Source organism: Octodon degus, unplaced genomic scaffold (genome assembly GCF_000260255.1).
Source record: "Octodon degus isolate 3935 unplaced genomic scaffold, OctDeg1.0 scaffold00186, whole genome shotgun sequence".
Classification (NCBI taxonomy): domain Eukaryota; kingdom Metazoa; phylum Chordata; class Mammalia; order Rodentia; family Octodontidae; genus Octodon; species Octodon degus.
Window position 1 is genome coordinate 62,152 of NW_004524762.1, and position 17,004 is coordinate 79,155.

Sequence of the window (17,004 nt, forward strand, 5' to 3'; positions counted from 1 at the left end):
CCTGCACTGAGCAGCACGTTTCGGGCGGTGGGGTGCCAGGTGATGATACCCACGCGCTTGGTGTGCCCCTCCAGCACCACCACTGGCTCTGTCAGTGGGGAAACCAGACCATTCTCTGGGATCTGCCACACCATGACTGTGCAGTCTTCTGAGCCGCTGGCAATGACTTCATCATTGTGGGGACACCAGTCGATGTCTAGGACAGGTCCTGTGTGCCCACACACTGTCGGATAGGCCTTGTCAATGCGGCCTGTCTTGTTTAGAGGGAGCACCAGGAAGGCACCCCCACCGCTGGCCTCTACAATCACAGCCAGGAATCTGGGGTTCACTGCGCAGAAGGTGCTGTCCCAGGTAACACGGGACACTCGAATGTCCTCGTAGCACTGGTCATTCTTGACTGGCTGCCCAAACACACGACGGAATTTGCTCTGCCGCACTACTTTTCGGAAGGACATGTCGGGGGTGCCAGGGGCTGCGGCGGCGGCCTCCGGCAGCTTGGAATCCCGATCTCTGGGAAGCAGGAAGCGGGAATCAGGAAGTGACAGACCTCCAGCAGCATTTGTTAAAGAGGCTATCTTTCTTCCATTGAGTATGTTTCACCCCTTCGTCCAAGATAAGGTGGCTGAGTGTGTTCATAGGGACTTCAGCATCTTCTAGTCTATTCCATTGATCCTCAGGTCTATTTCATTGCCAGTACCATGCTGATTTTATCACAGTAGCCTTGTAGTATAATTTCATGTCAGGAATTGTAATGCCTCCTGCCTTGTCTTTATTGCCCAGGATTGCCTTTGCTATTCTAGGTCTCTTCTGGTTCCAAATAAATTTTAGGAATTATTTCTCTAGCTCTGCGTTACTACCATCAGGTAGTTTGATAGGAATTGCTTTAAATCAGTACAACAATTTAGGGAGTATGGCCATCTTCACCATGTTGGTTCTTCCTATCCAGGGGCATGGAATATCCTTCCATTCTCTGAAGTCCTCTACAATCTCTTCATTAAGAGTACTATAATTTTCCTTGAAAAGATCTGTGACTTCTTTAGTTAGATTAATTCAAAGGTATTTCATTTTCCTCAGGGCTATTATAGAAGGTATTGTTTCTATAATTTCCCTTTCAGTGTGTTTGTTATCTGTGTAGGGAATGCTATTGACTTTTGGGTATTGGCTTTGTATCCTGCAATGCGACTGAATTTCTGTATTAATTCTAGTAGCTTCTTGGTGGAGTTTTTTGGGGATTCCAAGTAAAGTATCATGTCATCTGTAAATAATGATAATTTAACTTTTTCCTTACCGATTCTTATTCCTCTTATTTCTTTCTCTTGTCTAATGGCTCTATCTAATGAGTCCAGAAATATATTAAATAGGAGTGGTATTAGAGGATATCCTTGCCTTGTACCAGATCTAAGAGTAAAAGACTACAGTTTTTCCCATTTAGAATTAAGTTAGCCATAGGATCTTCATAAATGGCTTTTACGAGATTGAAGTAGAGCTGATCTATTCCAATTTTCTGTAAGACTGAACATGAATGAGTGTTGGGCTTTGTCAAAAGCCTTTTCTACATCAATGGAGATGATCATGTGGTTTTTAGTTTTCACTCTATTGATATACTGTATTACATGTATAGATTTTCGAATATTGAACCACCCTTGCATCCCTGGGATGAATCCTACCTGGTCATGTTGTATTCTTTTTGCTAGGATTTTACTGAGGATTTTTGCCTCTATGTTCATGAGGGAGTTTGGCCTGTACTTCTCTCTCTTAGGTGTGTCTTGTCTTCGTTTCACTATCAGTATAATACTTGCCTCCAGGAATGATTTTGGGAGGATTGATTCCTTTTCAATTTCATTGAAGAGTTTGAGGACTATAGGGACTACATCTTCTGTAAATTTCTTGTAGAATTCAGCGGTGAATCCATCCGGACCTGGACATTTCTTTGTCAGTAGGTTTTTTTGTTACATCTTGTATTTCATTGGCTGTTATTGGGCTATTGAGAGTGGTTATATCTTGTCGAGTCAGTTTTGGTAATTTGTACCTTTCTAGAAATCCGTCCATTTCGCCTGTGCCTTCTATTCTGTGAGAGTAAAGATTCTCAAAGTAGCTATTGATAATCTTCTGAATTTCCATGGGGTCTGTGGTAATTACACCCTTTTCATTCCTTATTGCTTGTATTTGAATTTTTTCTTTCCTCTTTTTGATGAGGTTAGCTAGGGGTGTATCAATTTTATTTAATCTTTCAAAGAAACAGCTTTTTGGTTTTTTAATTCTTTGAATTGTTTTCTTCCTCTCAATTGAATTAATTTCTGCTCTAATCTTTATGATCTCTTCCCGTCTTTTGGCTCTGGGTTTGGTTAGCTCTTCCTTTTTTAGTTGTTGAAGGTGTAGCATTAGGGTATTTATTTTTTCCCGTTCTGTTTTCCTAATGTGTTAGCTCACAGCTATGATTTTCCCTCTGAGAACTGCTTTCATCATATCCCATAAATTCTGATAAGTTGTGCTTGAATTTTCATTGAATTGTAGATATTGTTGAATTTCTTGTTTAATTTCATCTGTGACCCATTGGTTTCTGAGTAGGGTGTCATTTAATTTCCATGTATTTAGGTTTTTTTCTGTTTTCTTTTGTCATTTGTTTCCAGTTTCATTGCACTGTGGTCAGATAATGTGCATGGCTTAATTCCTGTTTTCTTCCACATACTTAAGCATGACCTATGGACCATTATGTGGTCAATTTTAGAAAATGAGCCATGTGCAGTTGAGAAATATGTTTATTCAGTTTTGTTTGGGTGGAACACTCTGTATATGTCCACCAAGTCCATTTGTTTCAATCTCTGGTTAAGTTCTGTTGTTTGCTAATTTTTTGTCTGGTTAACTTATCTTTTTTGGCATAAGGGCATGTTAAGGTTTCCTGTTAAGATTGTGGTATTGGATATTAGATTTTTCATGTTCATTAAGATTTGCTTTATATAGTTGGATGCTCCCATATTTGGTGCATATGTATTTATGAGTGTTACCTCTTCTTCTTGAATTTTTCCCCTAACCAGTATATAGTGTCCCTCTTTGTTTCACTTGATCATTCTTGGTTTGCAGTTGAGACTGTCTGAGAATAGGAGTGCCATCCCTGCTGTTTTCTGAGGTGTTGGGGCATGTAGTATTGTGTTCCATCTTTGGCTTTCAGGCTATGAATGTCTTTATCTGTTAAATGTGTTTCTTGTATACAGCATATTGTTGGATTTTGTTTCCTAATGCTCTGTGCTAGTCCATTTCTCTTAATTGGTGAATTGAGTCCATTTACATTGATAGTTATAATTGAGATGTATTGAGTTAAGATTGACAGGTTATTTATCTGTTGTGGTTTACTCCTTTTTCTCCTGTGTTCAATTGCTTGCCCTATTTAGTTTGTTGCTTCCGAACTCTTTATTGGAGTTCTGATCATTTTGGTCCCTCTCTAGAACAACTTTCAGTAGGCTGTGTAGGGTTGGCTTTGTCATCATGAAATTCTTTAGTTGTTCTTTGTCATGGAAGTATTTCACTTCTCCATCAAACTTGAGAGTTTTGCAGGGTACAGTAGTCTGGGCTGGAATTTGTTTTCATAGAGGACTTGATGTTCTCTGCTCCATGCTCTTCTTGCCTTCATGGTTTGTGAAGAGAAGTTGGCTGTAATTCTGATGGGTTTCCTTTGAATGTGATCTGCTTGTTTTCTCTAGGTGCTTTCAGTATATTATTCTTCAGCTGAATTTCTGGGATCTTGACTATTATATGTCTCAGTGTGTTTTTAATAGGGTTGAGGTTACTTGGCATTCTGCATGCTTCGGTTACCTGAATGTCAGATTGTTTCCTCATATTTGGGAAGTTTTCTGCGATTACGTCTGCTCATATATTTTATTGTCATTTGGATTGACTCCTTCTTTCTCATTGATACCTATTAGTCTCACATTGTTCTTCTTTGCATCGTCTTGCCGGTGATGAATTATTTTTTCCTGCATCCTAGTTTTTTTTTTTTAAAGATCTTTTCTTACTTTTTCACTAGCTGCACCAGCAACTTCAAGATCTGAAACTTTGTCTTCACTTTCACTTAAAATTTTTGCAAGCTTGTGATTGAGGTTTTCATTTCCTCTATATCTCTTTGACTCTGCTTCATGCGGTCTATTTCTTTGCTGTATTGCTCATTCAAGGAATCCGTCATTTTTCTAATCTCTATTTTTTAATCAATGTCTTTTTGAGAACAGTTATTTATTATTTTACTGCAGTATTTTTTTTAGATTGGGTTTCCTCCCTATGTTTGTGTAGTTGATTCTTTATTTCAGATGCTATGAGTTTAGAGAATTCTTTTTTTTTATTTCAGAAAAGAATTCCACTCTGAGTTCCTCTATAACTTTCTGCTCTTGCTTATTTACTATCAACACTTAATTCATACATTTGAGCTGAACTAGTGTCCTCTGCACTTGTTCTTGTGGGCATTGGGTTTCATCCATATGTTTCTGCATTTGATTGTTTACTGCAGATGCTATTAATTCAGGGATTCCGTTTTTCATTTCCATTCTATTTCCTCCTTACCTTTCTGCAGTTGTCTCTTTATTTCAGAAGCTGTTGCTTCATTGATTTCAGCTGTGTGATTCCCAATTTGTTCTGTGTTAATGTCCTCTGCACTTGATATGGATGGGCTTGGGGTCTGAGATTGCATTTTGCTCCTTCTTGTTGTCATTTTGTGTAGCACTGTTTTGTGACCTTTGTTTTACAGTTTTGGTGCAGTTATAACCTTAGCATCTACTGAAATTGAGGTGCAGATCTACAAAGTTTGCATTTATCCATGTGCCTGGCTTGGATCTGGCTTTTGTGCTCAACTCCTTCCTGCTGCTGCGCTTGGGAGTGAATCTATTGTGCCCCTCTGACAAGATGTTCTGCTCCTGGACTCGGTCGGTAGTTTTGTCCCCTACTCTCTCTGTAGGGATTGCAGCTGCAGGGTTTCACCCCAGGCCTGTATGCCAGGCCTGAGCTGAGTCTGGAGAGGACAAGGTGGAGTAGTGTGGAGAGGAAGCTCTCCCATACACTCACTGTGGCCGAGGCTAGGACTGGATCTAGGGGTCCCCAAAAAGCAGCAGAAATTCTCACTGTGTGGGCGGGGTGGGGCCATGGTGCAGCAGAGTGTTGGGGAGGGTTTCCAAGGGGGTGGAAGAGGTTTTCACCCATGCAGCGCCTGGGCTTGGACTGCCAGGTTCCGCTGGCAGAGGGTAGCTGGAAACTCTCCCACACAGTCACTGGACCCTGGCCTAGGACTGGATCTGGGGAATCCCCAGAAGGTGGTAGAAATTCTTACTGGACGGGCAGTGTGGGTGGGTGCTGCAGAGTGTTGGGGGGCTCCCAAGGGAGTGGAAGAGGGTCTCACCCACTCTGCATCTGGGCTTGGACTGGCAAGTCCTGCTGGCGCAGGGTAACCGGTATTATAAGTACATTTTCATGTTGCATCTGTATGCCTATAATATAAATGTCTATATTTTATGCTTTTGTATACCTGAGTACTCCATTGTATAAAAATGCTACAAATGCACCTGAGTGCTCCATTGTATAAAAATGCTACAAACATTTTTATCCATTCCTCAGTTGATGAATATTTGGGTTGTTTCCAAGGTGTAGCTATTTCAAATCATGCTGCTTTAAACATGGGTGCACATATACCTCAATGGTATTATGTCTTTATTTCTTCTGGAAAAATGCCCAAAGGACAGTGGTTGAGTCAAAGGGTCCTCAAGTACAACTTTCTGAAGAACCTCCAGCCTGATTTCCACAGTGGTTGCAACAAGCTACACTCCTTCCTATAGTGGAGGAGGGATTCTTATCTCCATAGCCCCTCCAGCATTTGTTTTTGGTTGATTTCTTGATGACAGCAATTCTTTCTGGATTGAGATGGAATCTCAGTGTTGTTTTAATTCCCATGTGTCAAATGATCAATGATGGTAAACATTTTTCATCTATTTATTTGCTGTCTGTATTTCTTCATCTTAGAAGTGTGCATTCATCTCACATCTGTGTTTGGATTGGGTCTTTGAATTTGTTGTATCCTTTTTTGAAAAAATTCCCAATTCTTTGTATGATCTAGGTAGAATTCCTTTGACTGAGGCACTGCAGACTACATTTCTATTCCCACAATATGCTCTATATTTTTACTCTGTTGGTGGTTTCCTTTGGGTGCCAAAGCTTTTGAATGAAAAGAGATGCCAGTCGTTGGTTTTTTGAAGTATTTCCATGCAGTTTGGGGTTTATTCATGAAGTCTCTATCTATACCTATGTCTTCAAGATTTTGACCTAATTCCTCTTCTTGGACAATCAGTGTTTTCATTTTAATATTTAGATCATTGATCCACTTTGATTTTCATTTACTGCATGATGATAGACATGGGTCTAGTTTTAGCTTTTTGCCTGTATATGGCCAGTTTTTCCAACACTAATTATTAAAATGTCTCTCTTCCAGTGCCAAAGTTTGTCCCTTTTATTAAGCATAAGGTGACTTAGTGTGTTTGTAGGTGTGTCTGTAGCTTCTAATGTGTTCCACTGATCCTGAGGTATGGTTTTCTATTTCTTTGTGAGTGTGCTTTGCTTTTGGGGGAAGCATGCTTAGTTGATCCCTGTAGCTGTGCAGCATAGTATGTACTCAGGAATTCTGATGCTGCTGGATTGCCTTTATTGCCAAGAAATACTTTAGCTATGGTAGGTATTTTCTGAGAGCCTTTATTTTGAAATCTTGCTTTGTAGACATAACAAAGACCAATTGCATAAGTTAAGGAAAACTTCTTGCTTTAGTCGTGGAATGTTTAACCCTGTAATTATAATCAAATTAACTATATTTTACCAATTACTATAGATGACATGAGAATCTAGTCATGACATTTATACACTGTACACCATACACATTTTCTGTTTCAAAAATGTTCAATAAAATTTTATTAGTACGTTTCAGATATACATCGTGTATCAGTCAGGACTTTACTAGAGGAACAGATATAACACAAGGAATAAATATAACACAAGATGTACAAATGTATAAAAATTACATAATTGGCTTATTACTTCAGCTGCACAGTTAGATAAGGAAGCGTTCAAAGGGCAACTGTGCACCAGTGATTGAAGGATTTAGTTTCAAAGTCTAGAGCTCACTGCAGTGTTCGATGCTACGGTGTATCAGTCAGCCAATGGGTCTGCAGTGGAAGGGATGGTAGGCTGATAAGTCTGGGATAGAAAACTGAAGGATCCAAGCTGAAGACTGAAGGGTCCACTGTGCAATCCAGGTGAGGATGTCCAAGCTGACTTTGAAGACTGAAGTCCCTCTGAGGAAGTGGAACATGGAATCCTTCCTCAACCCTTTATGTAACCTTTTGTGCTAAGTCACTCTGGAGTGGGCCATTCCCTCCGTAGGGCCAGCTCTTTCATGAACTAAGGCAGACCCTTTACTCAGAATGCGGGGGGGGGGAATGGGGTCCCTAAGTCCCAAGTTATGGGACAGCCAAGTAAATCAAGCCAAGTTCACACAACGTATCAACCACTACACATAATGTCCATATTAATCATAGAGAAGATAGACTTGTACGTGATATACCTCCTTTCTTTTCTCTCCAGTCCTCTATGTTCTCTTTACCCCCATTCTTCTACTCATTCATAAAAGCTTTCTTTTCATGTTTTCCTTTCTTTTATGTTTTTTCTATTTTGTCTACTTCTTCATTTTTTTCTGTTGCCATGCATATTTCACACATTTTCTTCTTCTTTCACAATATCATTTACACACTGAACTTCTTATTTACTTTTTTATGTCTCACATTGGAGCAACAATGTTGTGGGGTTTTTTTTTCTCATTTTTTGGGGGTCATCTCAGCCTACCTTGGGGTTGGGGCAGGTGCTGCATGTGGTGCCGGGTATTGAACCGTGGTCCCTTGTGCTCATCTAAGCTTGCCTAAACTTGCCTAAGCAGGTGCTTTAGACAGCTGACTTATTTTGCCCGCCCCCAATGTTGTATTTAATTATATATTTTTTGGTTTATTTTGCTTAAGAGTAGGGTCTCCAAGTATATCCACTTCCTTAGGTGTACATATTATTTTTGATCAAGGAAGAATTCTTAAATTATTGTAGATAGACAACAATAGACATTGCATTTATAGATCCAACCTGTTCACATTGCCTAAATTAGGTAGGAGATGGACAAAAAGATGTTACCAACTGAAAGACATCTGTATTTTTCTCTTGTTAGCTTATGGTTAACCCTGTGAGAAAATGTATTTGGACAACATCGTGTATGTCTACTTATGGACATAGAATCTTAAATAGAACATATATGTCAGTATGACACATAGAAACCCCTTGAGCGCCTGAGTCATGTATAACCTTTATGCTACCAAACTTTAAGTCATTAATTTGTACCACTGAGAAGACTACTAATACACAACTGCTAAATAACTTTGGCTATGCTGAAAATTGATACAGTTGTATATTTCATAAATGTCTGTAAAAGAATTAAAAATTGACTTTAAAGTTATAATAAATGCGTACACTAAAAATGGTTTGTTCTTCAATTGAGCAGGTACTTGCACATTAATCCATAATGAACAGACATTAAACAGACAAGGGACATCACATACATATAAAAGAATTTTGTTCCACTAGAATGCACTCTCACATGTTTGACCAAGCTGAATTACAATGAGTCTTCTATAGGTTTGTATTCTTTTTTTAAAATTTTTAAATGGATTTATTTATTTATTTTTAAATGTTTCCTTTATTTATTTTTTTCTTTTTTATGGTCAGATCAGCCCACCCTGGAGGGGCGGGGCTGGCATGGCATGTGGTGCTGGGGATTGAACTGAGGTCCCTGCATGCTTGCCTAAGCAGGAGCTTTAGACCACTGAGCTATCTTGCCAGCCCCTGAGTCTTCTATAGGTTATAGGATTGTGTCTATGACTAGACAAGTCAGAACATTGTTTTTTGTTTTAATGCTACAGGCTCTCATCATGCATCTCAGCACAGTAGTGATTCTCCTGTCTCAGCTTCCCCAGCACTGGCATTACATGCCTGTAACACCATGTCTGGTTTCAGGGTAAAGACAATGTGGCTGGAGTTCTGGGGCCAACACTGCTACTGCATCCGGTACCAGGGATCTAACTTGGATCCTTGTGCTTGCCAGGCAGGTGCTTAGAATGTTGATCTACTCAGCCAGAGAATATTTCTTTTTTATGATGAGGAATAATTTTCAAGTTTATTTTCTTTTTTTGTTTGACTGCTTAAATACAAAGTGATACCACAAACGAGTACAACGAAGACATCATCTCTTAGGTGGTGACCTCTTGTGGATCATCCTCACTGACCTGGCTGGGTTTGGGAAGACTTAGGTAGCACCAGGTCACCAGGGGGCCGAGGTGGTGGGGAGTAAAATTTGGATCCCCCAGGAGAGAGGCAGCCACCTGTCTTCGCCACTGTGGGCACTGTGCTTCATTCCTGCTGCCTGCATGGCCAGGCCATGGGTCCTGGAGTCCCACCTTAGCGACTATGTCCTCAGCGCAAGCACACCAGGCGGTCTCACAAACACAAGGCCTTGACCACAGGTCTGGACCTTTCATCCTGGCAGTATGGCCAGGTGGGCACGGGAAGTCATTTCTGATCCCACTACAATACTATTTGTTATTGCAGTAGAAAACCATTTCAAATCTCTCCTACAAAAACAAAATCCCAAAAATCCAACACAAAACAAAAAATGCAGCCACTTCACTTACATACATGTAAGTTGTTTTCCTTTTTTTTTTTTTTTTTTTTTTTTTTTTTGAAAGAGGGTTTTACTATGTAGTTCAGGCTGACCTTTAACTCACTGTGTAGCCCATGCTGGCCTGGAACTCATGGCAATCCTCCTGCCTCAGTCTCCCAAGTGCTGGGATTACAGGCATGCACCACCAACCCAGCAACTAAGTTGTCTGTGGGCTTTTTTTTTTCTTTTTAATTTTTTTTCTTTTTATTATTATTATTTTTAAAATAAATTCAGTGTTCACATTTCTATAAAGAATGCACCCAGATTCGAACAGCCCTGCTGGCCTCTAGCATGAGTCCCCCCAGTGCCCTGGGGAACTCCAAAAAGCAACAATCTGTGGAAGAGAGAGTTCATGCCTGGCCCGTGTGCCTGGGCCCAGGAAGCTTTCGAGAACGCAGAGGGGAAGCCGAGCTTACTGCGGACCTTTCTTTTAAAAAAAGATTCATCCGCTTCACTGTGCGCCTATCGGACGTGAAAACAAGAGCTTGGATACATCCCCAGCAGGCTGCGGGGAGGTCAGCGTGGTCCCCTGGCCTCACCTATCCTTGGGCATGGGGTGGGGCTGGTCCTGGCTCTGAGACCGAGGCAGGAGGCTCTCGCTTGGCTTCCTAGTTCATATTTGACTCTTTCCTATAAAACCTGTGTTGAGTCTTTGAGTACATGAACGCAAGCACCAGCGTTGGACTTCTATGCACTAAAGGTACAAAATCAATCGGATATAAAAGTTTTGGTAATATAAGGCCATCTGTTAAAGTCCACCTTGGAAACCTGTAACAGATATTTAAATACTACAGTGAAAACGCATCTTGATATGCTTTAAAAAAAAATCTGAAGTAATCTGCTAGATTAAGTGTGTAAAAAGAAAAACGAAACATCCCATTTCCCTTTGAGGGCACTTTGCTCTTGAACAGCGCGTGCAGGTAGGCAAGCAATCAGTGCTACAGCCACTGGTAGGCCTCCGTGGATGCCTTACTTTGGTCCCTGTAGCCATAGCGCAGCTCTTCTCAGGCTGAAATGTCACAGGAGGAGATGAGGATGAGGTATGGCCCACCTCAGTGTCCTGCAGCTTGGTCTGGCAGTTCCCTCACTTGCTGTGGTTGATCAGCCACCCGGGTGATTCGTCTCCCTTGTGGCCTCCACGCAGCAGGTTTTGCTGAGATACTGAAAGTAGTACATGTAGCAGCCCGTGGAGGGGTCTCGTGCATACAGAGCCTCTTGCTTCTTGGCATCAGTGATCTCGATGAGGTCCCCATGGTACTCTACCACGAAGTCACCCTGGGAGAACTGCTTGGTGGTGATCCCACCCCTGTCTTAGAAATCAATGAGGTCGATCTTCATGCCTTCCTTCTTCCTGCTGTCCATCACCTCATCGATTTGTTTCCTTTATTCCAACTGCAACTCGGCTTTGCTCTTCCTGGAACTGCCTCAACAGGGTAGAAGCCCTTGAGTTTGAGATTCTGTTGTGTTTTTCCTTGAGCTCTTTTCCGAGGCACCTGTTTGCCCTTGAGAGGCTTTTTCAGGGCTTGCTTGGTGATGGGTGCATTGGTAGAATTACAAGACGAGGCCGGAGGTTTTGGAGGTTCTGCTGCCTCAGATTTTTGGTTTGGAAAAGGGGCCAGGGCAACTTTCCTGGCGTCTTTGAGTTTCTATTCCTCGGACTTCACAGTGCTTATATCGTGTTCCCAACATTTATTTTCTCTGCTCATTTCCTGTAGATCCCAGCTAATGGTGTCCCCTGGAGTTTGACTTCATGATGTGCAACTGAGTTCTCTGCCTGAAGGAGAGAATGCACTCTGGAGCATTTATTTGGGCTCATGTAGGATCAGATATTTGACTGCCTGCTGAATACATTCTCCTGAAGCCAGGCCAGGCCCATGGCGGCTCGCCTGCTACCTCAACCTGACCACCTCTGCCACCACCTGGACACCAGCGCTGTCCTTGCTTCTGCCATCACCACCAGTGTCACCCCAGCACCTTGGGAAGGGCTGTTGGCTCTCACTGCACCCACAGCCCCCATGGAATACCAGGCCCTGTCAGAACCAAGTGCATCTGCAGCTCCACCCTGAACAGGGGAAGCAGGAGGGAGGCCAGAGAATATATCTTATAGGTCAATTAATAGAGATCATTTGAAATAAGAATCAGAAAGAAAAAACAACCTTTTACATTTCTAAGGCAAAACTTTTTTGTTTTGTTTTGTTTCATTATAGGAAGCTAAACTACATAGAAATTAGTACACAGTCAGAGATCGACTGGTCTCACAAAGAAATCAGTACAAAAATAAGGACCTCAGAGCTGTGGCTGGAGGTGCGTCTAAAGAAGGCCAACTATCAAGACAAAGAAGTCAGGGCCAGGCCTGCTCACAAACCTTCAGGATAAACAGTAACTTGAGATTATACTGTAATTAGTACTACCTGGTCCCAGGAGTCCAAATAGGCATTGGGAACCCAGTTCTGGGAGCAGGACCTATCCCTCACACAAAATGCTTTGTTCTTCCCATGGAGCCTTGCTACGTGACCTCCTTCCCTATTACATGTATGTTAGCTAAAAAGCAGTACTTGTAATCCTACTGATTGGCTGTAGTGTGACCTATGCTCCACCCTCTGCATGACTTCGCTGTATTTCTTTCTCTGGACAGGCAGCCCAACTTCAGGATCCCTCGTATCTCTCAGGAACTATTGCTTAATAGAACTCTCCTACTCCTAACCTCTGCTGTTCCTTGGAATTCCTTCTTTGAATTTAGGCTACATAAACTCAGTGTATCTGACTTCTAGAAGCCATGGAGTCATTAGCCATTCATTAGCCATACTGGCGCTAATGAATGTGGTATTAGTAGCATGTGACCTATTAGCTCTTCCTGTTTTTGAAAACCATAGTGAGGTATGTCAATCATTTTTGTTGTTTGTTTGTTGACTTTCTGAGTCAAGATCTCACTCTGTTGTTCAGAGTAGCCTTGAAATCACTTTGTAGACCTAGCTGGTCTCTTACTCACAACAATACTTCTACTTCAACTTCCAGAGTGCTGGTAGTACAGGCATGTGCCACCGTGCCCTGCAGGTATCTCGGTTTCATTGCATAATAATTGTTTTAAAGGTTATTACATTTTTCAGAGCTATCTTTTTCCAGTTTACCTCAAGTCTTCAGCATTGGGGAGAATCAGTATTTCTCCAAGCAGTGTCACAATTAGGCAGCTTAATGGCGGTACCCATTGTCCTCTTTGTAAGTGACAAACTAAACCCTTTGTGAGCTGAAGAGCAGAAGGAAAGCTGTGGTCAAATGTGTACTCAGACTGACCTCTTTTGAAGGAGTTAAGTGATTCTCTCTGCTTGTTTTTTACCTGTGAAAGGCATGCTTTTACAGCATAGTTTCTGATATCATGCAGGCAAATCTGGTGCCATATAGAAAAAAAATTGATATAATTTAGTAAGGAAGAGGTTTATTGAGGTAAAATTTAAAATTAATGACCTTAGCATTCATAGAAATAGTCCCAGTTTTGGCTTTTGTCAATAAATTTCTTAAATGTTGACCAATCTGTTATTTAAGTATCATATGTTTTCTCCACGAAAATTTAAGAATCCAAAAATTATTTATTCATACAATAAATAGAAAATGAAGGTACTTTTGATTGCAGAGAAATTTTAGTTTTGATTTATCATTTTTAGAATAGTGTTTTAACTTCATTTGAATAGATTCAAACTTTAAACAACACAAGGAGAAATAGGAATAGGCAGAATATTGCACTCAATTATTATGTCCAACTATTAAAATATAATTCTGTTTTTTTTAAAACTTGTGGATGGGCCAGCCAACCAGCTCAGCAGATTAAAGCACCTGCAATCAGGTGCAGGGGCATGGGAGATTGATCCCCAGGGCTGTCCAGATGAGCCCACCCCTGGGATGCGATGAGATGGCAATTGAGATTGGGCGTGGTAGGGTGCACCTGTAATCCCAGCTTTTGGGAGGCTGTAAACAGGTGGATGACTGTGAGTCTGATCTAGTAGTGAGAACTTGAGCATCCTGTAGACTGTTCCCTACAATTAAAGAAAAACAAAACAAACAAACAAAAAAAACAACAACAACAACAAAAAAAAACACTTTTGGAGGAAAACTCGGGATTCCACGGGTCTTTCCTTCATTTTCTAATATCAATACTTCTCTTACCATTAGAATCATTGACTATGAATTTCAGCACCCTCCCTGAGAGACGCAGAAAGCAAACTATGTGCTAACACACGGGCATGATGAATGGCAAGTTCTGTGCATTTGTGCAAATGTGGCACAATGGAAGTTTTGCCACGTGATGTGCTACCTACTGGTTTTGTGTATGTTTATCCAAGCACCACAGAGAGTCCAATAGACCTACAACACTCCAGGATATGTTTTTAAAAAATTTTCTTCATTGTTTTGGTAGAAGGAATGCAACTAATGACATTAACAAATGAATCCAGAATTGCAAGTTTTGGAGGAGGTGAAAAGTAAACATCAGATGACACGTGTATGGGTGATTAAAATCACTTATTATGGTAAAATGCAGACTTTTATAAGCAAGCAGTGTGTAGGTGTGTGGTGATGATGGTGATGAGGCTGACCATGGTCAATGCTCCAGCCAGGGTTTGCACAGGAATAAACATCAATTTCCTACAGAGCACACATTTTATAGGATTACTTTATCATATTCACAAAAATGTGAAGTGCAGAATCTATGGAAGATCTGCCTGTGCACTAGAAGTTAAAAGCATCCAGGTGAGGGCCTGGATCCCTGGTAAATACCTTCCAGTAATCCAGGCAGAGGCCTGTAGCCCAAGACAATATCTCAGGCCAGTGTTTATAAAGGATCTTCCATGGAAAACAAAGTTCAGTGGTGAATACTAGAAAGCCTGTGCCAGGCGGATGAAGCATCTGTGCTACCAGGCTGAGGGATCTGCACTGAAGCCAGGAAGGTAAAGGCTGATGCTGAAGGTAAAGGCTAGTGCTCCCCAAGAAGAACCACGGCCATTCTCAGTGACAACAAGACCCAATTTTTTTCTGAAAAAGAGAATCACTAAATTTCCATTAAGAAATTCAGCGTGACAAGCATCTCTAGGAGAATCAACCACTACCAATCTTTCCTTCCTGTTTTCCTTATATGCTGTTGACAACAATCCTCAGGTGTGCCTTTTATACATAGATCTATGCTGATTCTTTAAAATGGCTGTCACAAGTTCACAATTAGTAAACCCATCACAATCCAGCCATGATCAGCTTCATAGACACACATCCATAACCATAGTCTCCAGTGGCAGGTTTGTAAAAAATGAACATGTCTTCATCTATTCAGATCTACATTCATATATCAATTACATATATACAATCCCTATTGCACTCAATTCCACATGAAAATCAAATATTGAAAGTGTGCTTAAAGCCATAATATTTGAATAAATAACTATATGATACAGAGGTATCTAAAAATAATATTGCAATCATATTAGAAGTAGTATTACAATCACAGTCCTTACTCAACCTGCAACTGAAAACATTAGAGCAAGGCAGCCCTAAGCAATGCACGAAGGCATCTCCTGCATTTCAAATATACTCTGATAAAAACCTCAGGTCCTTATTCCAGTGTCCTCTTCCTGTTCAGCAATCTTGTACTGCTCTGTGCTATCCTTGCAATCTACAGTTGAACGAGCACCTATCCTCTGGTCAGATGTTTCACAGCACCCTGCTATTTTTTTGCTCTTAATTTTCTCTTTCAAGAGCAGAATATATTTATTGGAGGAATGAAAGGTTCTCACAGAGGGATGGAATGAGACCTGAGTGGGCTGTGAAAGAACCAGTCCTTTGAATGGATTTTTATACAGCAAAAGTATGAAGTGAGACTGGTCTAAAGTGAAAAATGGGAACTCAAAAGATGGGCTGTGATATGGGACAAAAATATGGTGAACCAATAAAATTTCCAAGTATAATTGCTCAGATAAAATTGATGAAATCTGGATCAAACGGGTTCGTCAGTCACATAGAATGTGGACATGAATGCAGAAGAAGGGCATTTCCGGTAGGGGGCTGTTTTAGAGGCACTTCCTGTCTTTCCAGTTGACTCCTATCTCTTAGGAATATCAATCCCTAATGTTTATCCTTACTGAGGTTTGTATGTGTATTTGTTCTGTCGTTTATCTTGAGATCTGGCCACAGTGGAGGTACATGGTTCTGTCCCATGGTTGCAAGTATCTTTTGTTCTATACTGGCTCCTTTGAGGGCCTAGCCTGTCGGACTGTCTAGATGTTTCTAACTCAGATCCCTGTAACATTCCCTCCATGAAGAAATAACCAGAACTGCCATGAAGGAATTGGGCAATAACTGCTCTGTTTTCTTCAAGCTCAAAGTGTCATTGCTGTTGATGGGCTGTCAGAGAACTCTCCGTAGGTTCTATCAAAATGCATGTACAGACATCTGGCACTTACATCTTGGACAGATATATAGTAATAAGTATGGAGAAGACACAGCCATGAAAACAACAAACCATGCATAAAACAAGTAATAATATCCAATGGACAATTATGAATATAGTTCACAGCTGTGGGTGGTAGTTCATTCCTATAATCCCAACAGGAGGGGGGCTGAGGCAGGAGAATTCTTGCAAGGTCAAGGCCAACTAAAGATGCATGGCAACATCGTCTTTCAAAAAAAAAAACAGATTGATCTGTTATTTAATATTTTGATCAGGAATTGAAATACTGTGAGAAGGATCAGGGATGTTCATACAACATTTAGATTTCCTAATTGCATAAGTACCCCTTACAGTGCTGTTAGAATGTCTAGTGCAGTGTGATTTGAGGATAGCAAATCGCATCAGTAAGTATCGTACTTTATACATGAATGTTTTGAACTTAAACTTACTCATTTTTAATCTTAAGATTTCAAAATTCATAGAATAGTTGTAAGTAAAATTATTTTAATTTTAATTTTATTCTACCGGGAAACTAACTCAGGACCATGTGCATGCCACGCAGGCACTAGGGCAATGTGCGACATTCCAGGCTTAAACTTAATTTTGATAATAGACCCAGACAATAAACTTGAGCATAAACATGCAGCTGTTCCAACTGAGTTGACATTATTCTGTCCCACAGGCAATGTCTTTGAATGTGAGTCAACTGCAGATCACATTCCGGCCAAAACACAACAAAGTCCACATCGGGCCGGGGAGAAGGCTCTGTAGAATAAGTACTTGCCTGGCAAGTGCAAGGGCCTGA

General features: G+C 40.8%; 2 pseudogenes; both read right to left on the reverse strand.

The window, feature by feature from the left end:
• LOC101564551 overlaps window positions 1-6,328 on the reverse strand; it is an 11,319-nt pseudogene extending 4,991 nt beyond the window's left edge.
• A 4,382-nt stretch (window positions 6,329-10,710) lies between these two features.
• On the reverse strand, window positions 10,711-11,660 carry LOC101564932 (annotated as a pseudogene).
• Between the last annotated feature and the right edge of the window lie 5,344 nt (window positions 11,661-17,004).